This window comes from Equus caballus, chromosome 10, assembly GCF_041296265.1.
Source record: "Equus caballus isolate H_3958 breed thoroughbred chromosome 10, TB-T2T, whole genome shotgun sequence".
Lineage (NCBI taxonomy): Eukaryota > Metazoa > Chordata > Mammalia > Perissodactyla > Equidae > Equus > Equus caballus.
Genome location: NC_091693.1, coordinates 16,775,736 through 16,785,465, shown reverse-complemented (window position 1 = coordinate 16,785,465; position 9,730 = coordinate 16,775,736). Strand labels below are relative to the sequence as shown.

The window sequence follows — 9,730 nt, the reverse complement described above, 5'->3', positions numbered from 1 at the left end:
TGAGAGGCTGGAACAACTTCCTGTGGCATCTCCAACGGCTTTTTCTAGAGTAAGGGGGAATGAAGGTCCCTGCTGTGACATCCCTGAGTCAAGTACTTTCTGGGGTGCTTCCAGCGCTCCTTAGGATGTCACAGGAAGTAGTTCCCCAGACGTCACTTCCTGTGATGATAGGAGAGACAGGTACTTCCTCTGATGTCTCAATGAGCCTTCTTTGAAGGTTACTTCAGTGATCTCATGGGGGCATGTACTTCCGGTGGCGTCTCCAGGTGACTTCCTGTGACGTCATCGGGATGGAGCATGCACTTCCTGTATTGGACCGTGGCCAGTCACTGACCCTCCTCCGCCACCCACACCCCTCTTGGGTGGGTCTTGGCCTGTGGGTCTTCCTAGGAGGAGAATAAGGGGTGGGACTTAGATCTGATCTAAGGAAAAAGACCCAATATTGTCAGGGTCATCTCCATCCAAACGCACCAAGTCTGCGAACTCAGCTGGCAGAGAAGTGTGGGAGATGGAGCTAGTGAAAACTGCTGTTGAAGACCCCCGTTCCCACCCCTGCCTTTTGTGTGCATGCTTGTGTCTGCGTGGCTTTGTTTCATTGAGTCTGGTGAGCCAGATGTGCGGTGGCTCTGTCAGGCCAGCGTGGCCCAGAGTAGAGTTCAGCGAGCCATGGTAGGGTCCCCTGAGCCGGGATGCTTCGTGTGGTCTAATGGATTCCATTGGCTTGTGGTTTCCAGCAAGCTGGAGTATTTTGGTGGTATCTGATGGATCAGAATGTCTTGGCGCTCTCACCACGGGCTCTGAGGAGCCGGAATGTTCCGGTGGAGTCTGCCAAGCCAGGCAGCCCCGAGAGTTGGGTTGAGAGTGGCTCCCTGAGCACTGCGGCTGTGGTCAGCTCTAAGGCCTTGTCGGCAGGCTGAGATTTCAGAGCCTGACAACCCTGTGGACTTAGGATAGCAGAGACCCACCTCTCCCCGCATCCATCTCCCCCTCCGCCTTCCTCCACTTCCTCCAACCCAAAGCGGGGCCCCCAGTGCCCTGGTTCCATCATCAGCATCTCTGGGGGAGGGGGACCCCATGCCCACCCTCTCCTCCATTTGTCCCCCTCCTAGGTCTTCCAGACCCTTGTCTTCTCCGTGGCTTTGGGGGATCCGGCCTCCTCGTCTCTCTCCCTAAAAAGGAGGGAAGAAAAGCCAGAGACGAGTCCTGCCCCTAAAGCCTGGGAGACCCCTCCCCCTCGCTAGAGAGCCACCCCCAAATCAAAATGTGAAAATCCCTAGAAAGCAATAGCCTTCAAGGTACCTTGCACTGAATTCCCCACCCTGGCCCTTCCCCCTGATGGGAGGCTGTAGCCTGGGCACTAGGGTAACTTTTTCCATGCCCTCTTCATCTCCAGGGTGGGGGGCAGGCCCCATTTCCCCAGCCCCCACCTCGCATCGCTGCTGCCCCTACCCCAGATCTCCAGGCTGAACCCAGATGGAGATATGAGTGCCAAAACAATTCTCGATGTAACTTTGTACATATCTTCTGCCGTTGGGGGCTCTTGGGGTTGGAGATGGATGTGGCCCTGTGGGCCATCGCTCCCCTCCACCTCAGAAAGACCTTACAGTATTTCACAGCATCTCCACCCACATGTGGGTATTGCAGTATCTAGCTGAAATATTCCCCCTACAACCCCCCCCCCAGGCGCCCCTGGGAGGAGGGGAAGGAGCCAGGGAGAGGTAAAGTAAGGTCTGGGAGTGGGGAGGTGGGATTGGAAAGTGCTCATTTGCATATCATTTGCATCCTCAGCTGCCCTGGCTTGTCAGATGCTTTCTGTAGACCCATCCATTGGAGTCTGGGTCCCAATCAGCGGGGTCTCAGACTCTGTGTCCACACAGACAACATCTCTGGAGGCTGGGCCTCCTGAAAAGTGTTCCCTTGGGGTATCTGTGTGACAACCCCCTCCCTATTCACATGTCTCGGGGACCCCCGCCCCCGCCAGCCAGGGCTATCTGGAAGCTAGTTTGCTAGCCCAGTGAGCTAGTACACTCACCAGGTTGGTGAGTGGAGAGCCACACCCCTCGCCCCATTTTATCCTAGGAAACTCACTCTTCCATCTTCCCCATCCCTTGAAAGTCTCTCCTGCAATCTGACCTCAGTCTGTCGTGCTGTAGTCTGCCCAGAGGGGACGCAGATGTGCGGTCAGGGATGGGGATCAATGAAAAACCCATCACCTCTTTTTTTTTCCCCTTTTCCCTGTCAGCCAATCAGATCTCAGAGACTCTGAGTGGCCTCCTTGCACCCTGCTCTTCAGCACCCAGTAGGTGCTTAATAAGTGTTTGCTGCATTGAATTGTCTCCCAGTTCCTTCCCATTTGCCCTCCAGCTCCCAAAACCTCCCCCCAGCCCTTCCCACTCTCTTTCTTTCTCTGGCTCCCTATGGCTTTCAACTTTCTCTCCCAGCACCTCCCACTGTCACCTGTCCCGTCTCTATCTTTGTCTAGTCTGTCTTCCCCCCACTCAACTCTCTCCCCTCCCCCATCTCCCCATTGATTAAAAAAAAGTGCCAAACTTCCTTGGAACTGAGCCGCTCTGGGGTGAGGGAACCTCAGATAGAGAGGAGGAAATGGGACCTTCTCTCTATGAGCAGGCCCCTAAGAGGCATTGAAAGAGTCTGTGGACATTTAGCTAAATTGGGTCCCCCTTCCTCACCCCTCCCACCCTGAGTTTTTCTTAGAATCTTTGTAAGAAAAAAAAAAAAAAGACAGAAAAAAAACTCCCCTTCAGCTTAGCCCTAACCTTTATGGATCCCCCTGAATTCCACCAGCCAGGGAGAACCCCACTTGCCTCCTTCGGGCGAATCTGTAGAAGTTGGGGAGGGGAAGACCAGCTCAATCTCTCCTCTGCTGGCCCGAGGAATGGTGCCAGGTGGATTCGAGAGAAGGACCTCAAAGCACTTATGAGGAGAAGGGGTTCAATGTGCCAAATTCACTTCCTCCATCCCCCCTCCCAGGGGGCTCTGAGCCAACCTGCCCCAGCCAGCTGCTTCTGCTCTGTCCCAGCCATCCTCACTGCAATAATTATCAGGGGATCAGAAAACAAAGATTGTGCCATCTTTATCTGCCCTAACGCCTGCCCTGGACTCGTGGGTGGGAATTAGGAGCATCCCAAGTGGAATTTGGGAAGAGCCGACTTATAGACGGTAGGGACCTATCCTCGGAAGAATACGGTACCACTTTTCTCTGAGTGGTATTTCTTCTGCTCTTCTTAACCCCCCAAACCCTCCATACCCCCTTGTTCTGTTTCTCCTGCCTAGTCCTCCATCCCGCACCCTCTTTATTTGCTTTCTGATCGGTGACCTACTGTTTGGAAAGCGACAGGATTTCCCTGCATTGATTATTGCTGTTTCAAAACCAGGATTAGAGGCTCTGATAGACCGAGCGATGGAAAAAGTATTAACTAAGAGTGGCGATGAGAATGGCAATTTTGGTGTCCAGGCTGCTGATGGTGGGCACACCCATCGCGACAGCCAGGCAGGCCTTCGCTGTTGGCCCCACGCACCTGCCGGGCCACCGCCGCCTGGAACCCCCGAGGTCGGCTGTCGCGAAAGCCTGACCTGGATGTCACGATGGGGAGGACGGGATCACGGCGGCGCCCAACTTCGGGCCCTGTGGGCTGGGGACACTGGCTTACGGCTCTCGCAGAGTCGCGACCTCCAGACCCGCTGTCGCGACCCCTCTCCACCGCAGTCAGCTGTCTGGACTCCCGGGGTCCAGGGGGCCTCCTCTCCCAGCGGTGGCGCCGCTGCTGGTGTGTATATGGTCGGTCTCAGTGCCCTCCATCAGTGGCCAGTGGCGTGGGGGTTGCTGGGTGGCACGGAGGGAGATGGGGAAAGTCTCTGTGGGGGTGGGGGTGGTGAAGGCTGCTGATGTTTAACCCCTTCTCAGCCAGTCCAGGACACTCTTGTCTCCCAGAGATAATTGGGGGGGACTGCCTCTCCCCCTCCCCCACCCCCTTCTTTTCCCCCCTTCCCCACCCCCAAAACCACCAACCTCTCATCTTCTAAGTGACTCCATCACCACCGGCCACCGGGACTTGCGGCCTCATTGCTCCAGCCCGCCCCACTCGACCGTCAGACTCGCTCATCGAACTCTTTTTTGATTAACCCTTTCTGTGTTCATCCCACGGAAAACTGTGTGTCCGGCGGGGGGGAGGGGGGAGGCGAGGGGCGGCAGCTACCTTTCCTCCATCTCCTCCCACCGCCCATGCCTCCCCACCCGCACCCCATCCCATGCCCCTCCCCCACCTCTCACCCCTAGGGTCCTCCCCGCCCTGGGGATAGAGACCCTTTATAAATATCTTTGCTGTTTGGCTTTGTCCCTTTCAAAGGCGGGGCCGGGGGCGTGGCCTCCTCTGACTGGAGAGCTCACTCTGACCCCACTCCTTTCTATGCCCCCCCCAACTCCCCACCCCTTCATTGTAAATAGTCACTTTTGTACTGGGTTTGAGCCAGGGGACGTGGGGAGTCATTTTTTTTCTTTGTTTTGGCATCTCAGGCCACTGGAGGCATGGCCCACATCCCGGCTTGATTTGGGAGAATCCCAAGGCGTGTCCCCTCACCTGCCCCCAATGCTGAGGATTTCAAGATATCAGTATTACTCCTAGAAGGATGGTGGGGGGGGGGGGGCCCAGATCCGCTGGCAGGGAGGTGGGAAAGGTGTGGACAGGTGTAGTTTGACAGAGTGACTCAGTTTTCCCCATCTATGAAATGGGTTCGGCCTCCAAGTTCCCTGAGGAGCCTCAGTGAGATAGTGGTGGAGTCGGGGGTTAGAATCTCTCTTCCCCCTTTCTCTGTTTGGGACGGACAGGGTAGGAGAAGAATGGGGCGGGGGGCGGGGGTGCTGCCTTTGGAGGTCTGATTGCTAAATCCTTGTTAGGACCTTACGCTCGCCCCTCCCAGGCTTGTTCTGTCTTGGAAAATGGGGGGACTGCAGGACCTTTAAGGTTTCTTGGGTATCCCCAATTCTTAGGTTAAAGGCCCAAGCCCAGGGCTGGCCCCCGGCCTGCTGCCCCGCCCCCATGTTCCATTTCTTGGGCCCAGACCATCGCCATGTGGCCATGCCTCCCGTGTGCCTCCATCCAACCCTCTAACTGATCCCTTCCATCCTCTGGACCAGAGACGCCGCCCTCTCCTCCCCACCACCTCCAGAAGCTCCTGGCTGGGGCCCACTGCCCTCCCTCTCTCCCTCCCCCCCATTGCCATGCCTGGGCCACGCCCACCCTCCCCACTCACCCACCCACCCCCAGTGTCCGTCGTGTGACCTAGTGCACCATGTATTAGCTTCCATGGCCCCCACCCCGGACCCCACCACACCCCCTTCCCCCCACCCCTTCTCCCTCGGCGACTTCACCTTTTTTTGCCGCGATAAACGCCATCTCAGCATCTGTGTCTAATGTTGTCTTTTTTGCTTGACATCACACACTCCTTCTTAACCCATCCCCTTCCTTCTCCCTCCTCCCCACACCTCCACCCTCCTCCTGAACTCGCCCCCCCCCCTTTCCCCCAGGGCTCTGGGCATCTAGGGGAGGAGGGTGGGGGGGATCCTGAGGCTGGGTCCAGGTCGGGGAAGGAGGGGAGGGGTGGACTGCTCTTTCTGGACTGGGCGAGCACCCGGAGCCAGTGTGTCTCAGGACGGCAGGTCCTCAAGGTTTAGCTCCCAGGGCCTCCGTGCTCAACCAGGAAGATGGACGCCACCGCCACCACCCACACGTCCACCGCACCACAGTCCCGCAGACACGCGCCTGGACGCACAGCCCCACACCCAGCACCGCCAACGCACAACCCCAGGTACCGTCAGGATAGCCTAGGGTCACGGTTCTGAAGTCAGGTGAGATCCGGGTTCAGACACCAGTGCTGTGTAGCCCTGGGACGTTGCTCCTCTGAGTCTGCATCTCCCTATCTGTAAGGTGGAGATTTTTGTAATGCTATTTCTATGGTTTCTGCTAGGACACAACACACCATTCACTTTTAAAAAATTATCGAGCACCTCCTGCGCATGAGGCACTGTTCTAGATGCTGCAGATAAGAGCACTAACAAAACAGACCCAAAGACCTCTGCCTTCACGGAGCATACATTCTACTGGAATCTGGAAACTCCTCCTTAGCAGAGAACCTGGCACATGGGGCTAAGAACAGGTCAGAGCTTGCAAACCATCAGCCAGGCGGTATGTCTGGTGCTCACGCAGTCTCGTTTGGCCTGAACAGTGTTCTGTGTGAATTTGGTGCTGGTCTTTAAATCTTGGGAGACTTATGAAAATGTGGGTTTCAAGCCCCTCTTAAGAAATCAGATGTGGCCTCTCTGGGTGGTGACTGCCACCTGGCCATAATTGGCTGGAGTGGAGCCGTCACTGCCCGTCATCCAGCCTCAGCCCCTCCCCGACTTGCACTGCTCATTTGTGTTACAAGTCCAGCCCCAGGATGCATCTGAGTTTGCAACCCCTATGGTAAATGTTTAATACTAATACTCTTACATTTTGGAGGCATCAAAAATGTGGCTGGGCCGGCGATGATGCGCCAAGCAGGAGAAGGATGAAGTTTGAGATGGAGAGACAAAAGAGACAGGTTTAGGGTGAGGCCAGACACTCTGGTTCTGGTGTGACCAAGGCACCTCGCTTCCTCTCTGGGTCTCGGTCTCCACATCTGGGAAACACCTTGCGAAGCTGGGCTTACCTTCTGGAACATTCCAGAAGGATTCCATGAGCGAATCACCCCATCAGTACCTGACACAAGAGGAGATGCTCAGGACCGGGTGGTCCCTGGAGAGACCCCCTCAACTGAAAATAACAATAACATGATTCTAGAGAAGGACAGAACCCAAGAGACAGGATACGAGGAAAAGGGAGACTAGGACAAGGTAAGAAGGAGACAGTGATAGGGATGAAGAGAAGAAGGGCAGGCGTGGAGAGAAGGCCTCAGCTGCTGGGGGTGTGTTGTTTCATTCATTCACTCATTCATTCATTCATTCTACAGACATTTATTGAGCCCTACTATGTTCTCAGGCAGCAACCATGACAAGTCACTATTCTCGTGTTTACAGCCCACGAGCCAGATCCCAAACTCTTAGCACACAGTAGATGCTCAAAAGTCTGCAATCCCTTGCTCCACAGGCACCTCTGGTCCTGGCCTGTGACCCTCAAGGAGTACCTGGTACTCAGAAATATTGCCAAGCCAGGCCATTTCCAGGAAAAATAGAGGAATTTTCCACTTGGGAGCTTGGAAGGGACTTGGGGAAGAGGGTGGGGTTTAGTCTCTATTCTGCTGTGTGACTTTGGGAAATTCTCATGACCTCTCTGGCCCAGGAGATGGAAAGGAAAGGAGACGAGGTCAGGATGCAGGTGAGTAATGGGGCTCCCTAACTCCCTAAAGGCTTCCAAACCTTCTCCCTTGGTGGGAGGGTGGGGAGAATTGCAGGGGTGGGGGCCTCCGATGAGAAGAGAGCTGAAGAAAGAAGATGGAGGAGTTGCTTGGAGGAGAGAGATGGCCCTGAGGACAGGGCTGGGCTGGGAGGATGGAGGGAGGAGGGGGCTGAGGTGGGGGTGTGGGGGTCTCAGGGGTGGCTCCGAGGGGCCACTCCACATCGGAGCAGGGTCATTAAGAGGACAAAGAAGGCGGAGGTGGACTGGCAGAGAGGTGAAGACAGGCACAAACACGAAACAGAAAAGAGGCAGAAACAGGCCAGAGATGGGGATAAGGTTGCCAGATTTCGCAACTGAAAACACAGTAGGTTCAGTGAGATTTGAATTTCATATTTTTTTAAAAAAAAGAATAATTTCCTTAAGTATGTCCCATGCAATATCGGGGCCCGACTTATACTAAAATATTAGTTGTTGCTTATCTAAAATTCAAAAGTAACTGGGCATCCTGTATTTTATCTGGCAACTGAAGATGGAGAAGAACAGAGATCTGAGGGGCAAGAATGAAGCCGGGAAAACTGGCCAGGAGTGCCCAGTCCTCTGAGTCCACTATCTGGAATCCTAAATCTGCTCTCTCTGCCCCTGGGTCTCTGCTCTCTGCCCCTGGATCTCCCCCTCTCTACCCCTCAGTCTACCCTTGGGTCTCTCCTCTCTCTCTCTCTGCCCCTGGGTCTCCCCCTCCCTCTGCCTCACTCTCCCCAGCTCTCCACCCCTAAGACCCCCTCTCTTTTTCACTCAGTCTCCCCTTCTTTCAGACCCTCCTGTCTTCTGAATTCCTCCATCTTCCTCTACCCTCAGAATCTGCTTCAGACATCAAAAGCGGTTGAGTGCCCGTTCTCGCTTCCCAAGTCATCAAGTGAGCTGGTCTTTGAGGACAAGGCACGAGAAACAAGTGACAGAGAGGCGGGGGGGTGCACTCAGGGACAACCCTCCTTCCTCCTCAGGGCTGTTGAAGCCTGGGGCTAGGAATAGAGGTTGGGAAAAAGAGGCATTCTGCCAGAAGCATGCTCATCAGCGGGCCGGGCCTTGGTGATGCTGGCAAGTCAGGTCCTCTCCAACGTCCCCTCCATCCTGCCTCCAACTGCTATGCCTTCCGGAGTTTAGTCTCCAAAGTAGCATCCCTACCAACACTCCCACTCCAGCACTCTGCGGAGGTCTGTGTTTCCAGCCCCTCTGCCCTTGCCTCTGCTTGCGCCCCCTCTCTGCCTCAGTTTACCTTCAGTATTTCTCTGTGCGCTCACCACACCTTCCTCTTTCCATTGCTTTTTTTTTTTTTTTTCCTTAAATTTCACCCCATTGTATCCCTGCGGGGCGCTGTCTCTCTCCGTGTCTCTGCTGGGTGGGGTCTCTGTGGGCCTCTCTGAATCACTTCCCCTGTTTCTGCCGCGTCTGCATCTCTTTCTCCCTGTGTACCCATTATTGCTCAGTGGCAGCGAACAGAATCCACTCAGGCCAGTGTAAGCGGAAAGCGACTTATTAGGGACACAGAGCCCGTCAAAAGAAATAGACCTAGGCTGAGCCTCCAGGGCACTCCCAAATCCACCGCCAGAATGGGCCGTGTGCTCCCCCTGCGCGATCAGGAAGCCGGCCGCGGGCTCCGCAACCACGCGGGCTCGCTGGGCGGCGGCCTCGCGGCTGCCTTTCTCCCCACTTACCTTGGTTAGAAATTCAAGCTTCCCGCGAAGGCATCTGATTGGTGCAACCTAAACCTCCTCCGGAAGCCTCCGGCCACGAGGCATTCTGGGAAATGTAGTTTTTAGCTTGCCAGCCTCTACAGTCCCAGGAAAGTGCAGGAGGAGAGTGGAAGAGACGCTAAATGGCTTAGATGTTGGGGGCACCCATTTTCCCCCCATTATTGCACGGACTCTCTCTCTGTCCATCCGTCTTTTTATGTGCATATGTTTCTCACTTTCAGTCTTTCTGTTTGTCTCTATCTCTCCGTTTTTTTGTCTCTTTCATTGTGCGGTTTTATTTCAGTCCTTCCATCTCTATGGCTTTCTCTGTCCTCTGTCTTGGACGCCGGCTATATGACCAGTGCCGAGCCTCACAGCCTCCCTGCCTCACCCTCATTTATCCCCAGTTCCAGCTCCAGTACTGACCCTCACCCCATTCTCAGCTGAACTGGAGGCTCAGGGCTGTAAGGGAGGGAAGATACGGGTGCCCCCTGGTCCACGGACAAGCCAGGAAGAAGAACCACGCTTTGGCATTTCTCAGCTGCTCTCCCTTCAGATGGGACAATCCAACCCCTGCACGTGAGCAATGTGAACCGAAAGAGTTTA

At 55.2% G+C, this 9,730-nt stretch overlaps 1 non-coding gene across 1 annotated transcript; it reads left to right on the top strand.

The window, feature by feature from the left end:
- The first annotated feature begins 834 nt into the window (after window positions 1-834).
- On the top strand, window positions 835-979 carry MIR9090 (microRNA mir-9090). The gene has a single exon (NR_128113.1). It is a non-coding gene; the product is annotated as a microRNA mir-9090 (primary transcript).
- Window positions 980-9,730: the final 8,751 nt, after the last annotated feature.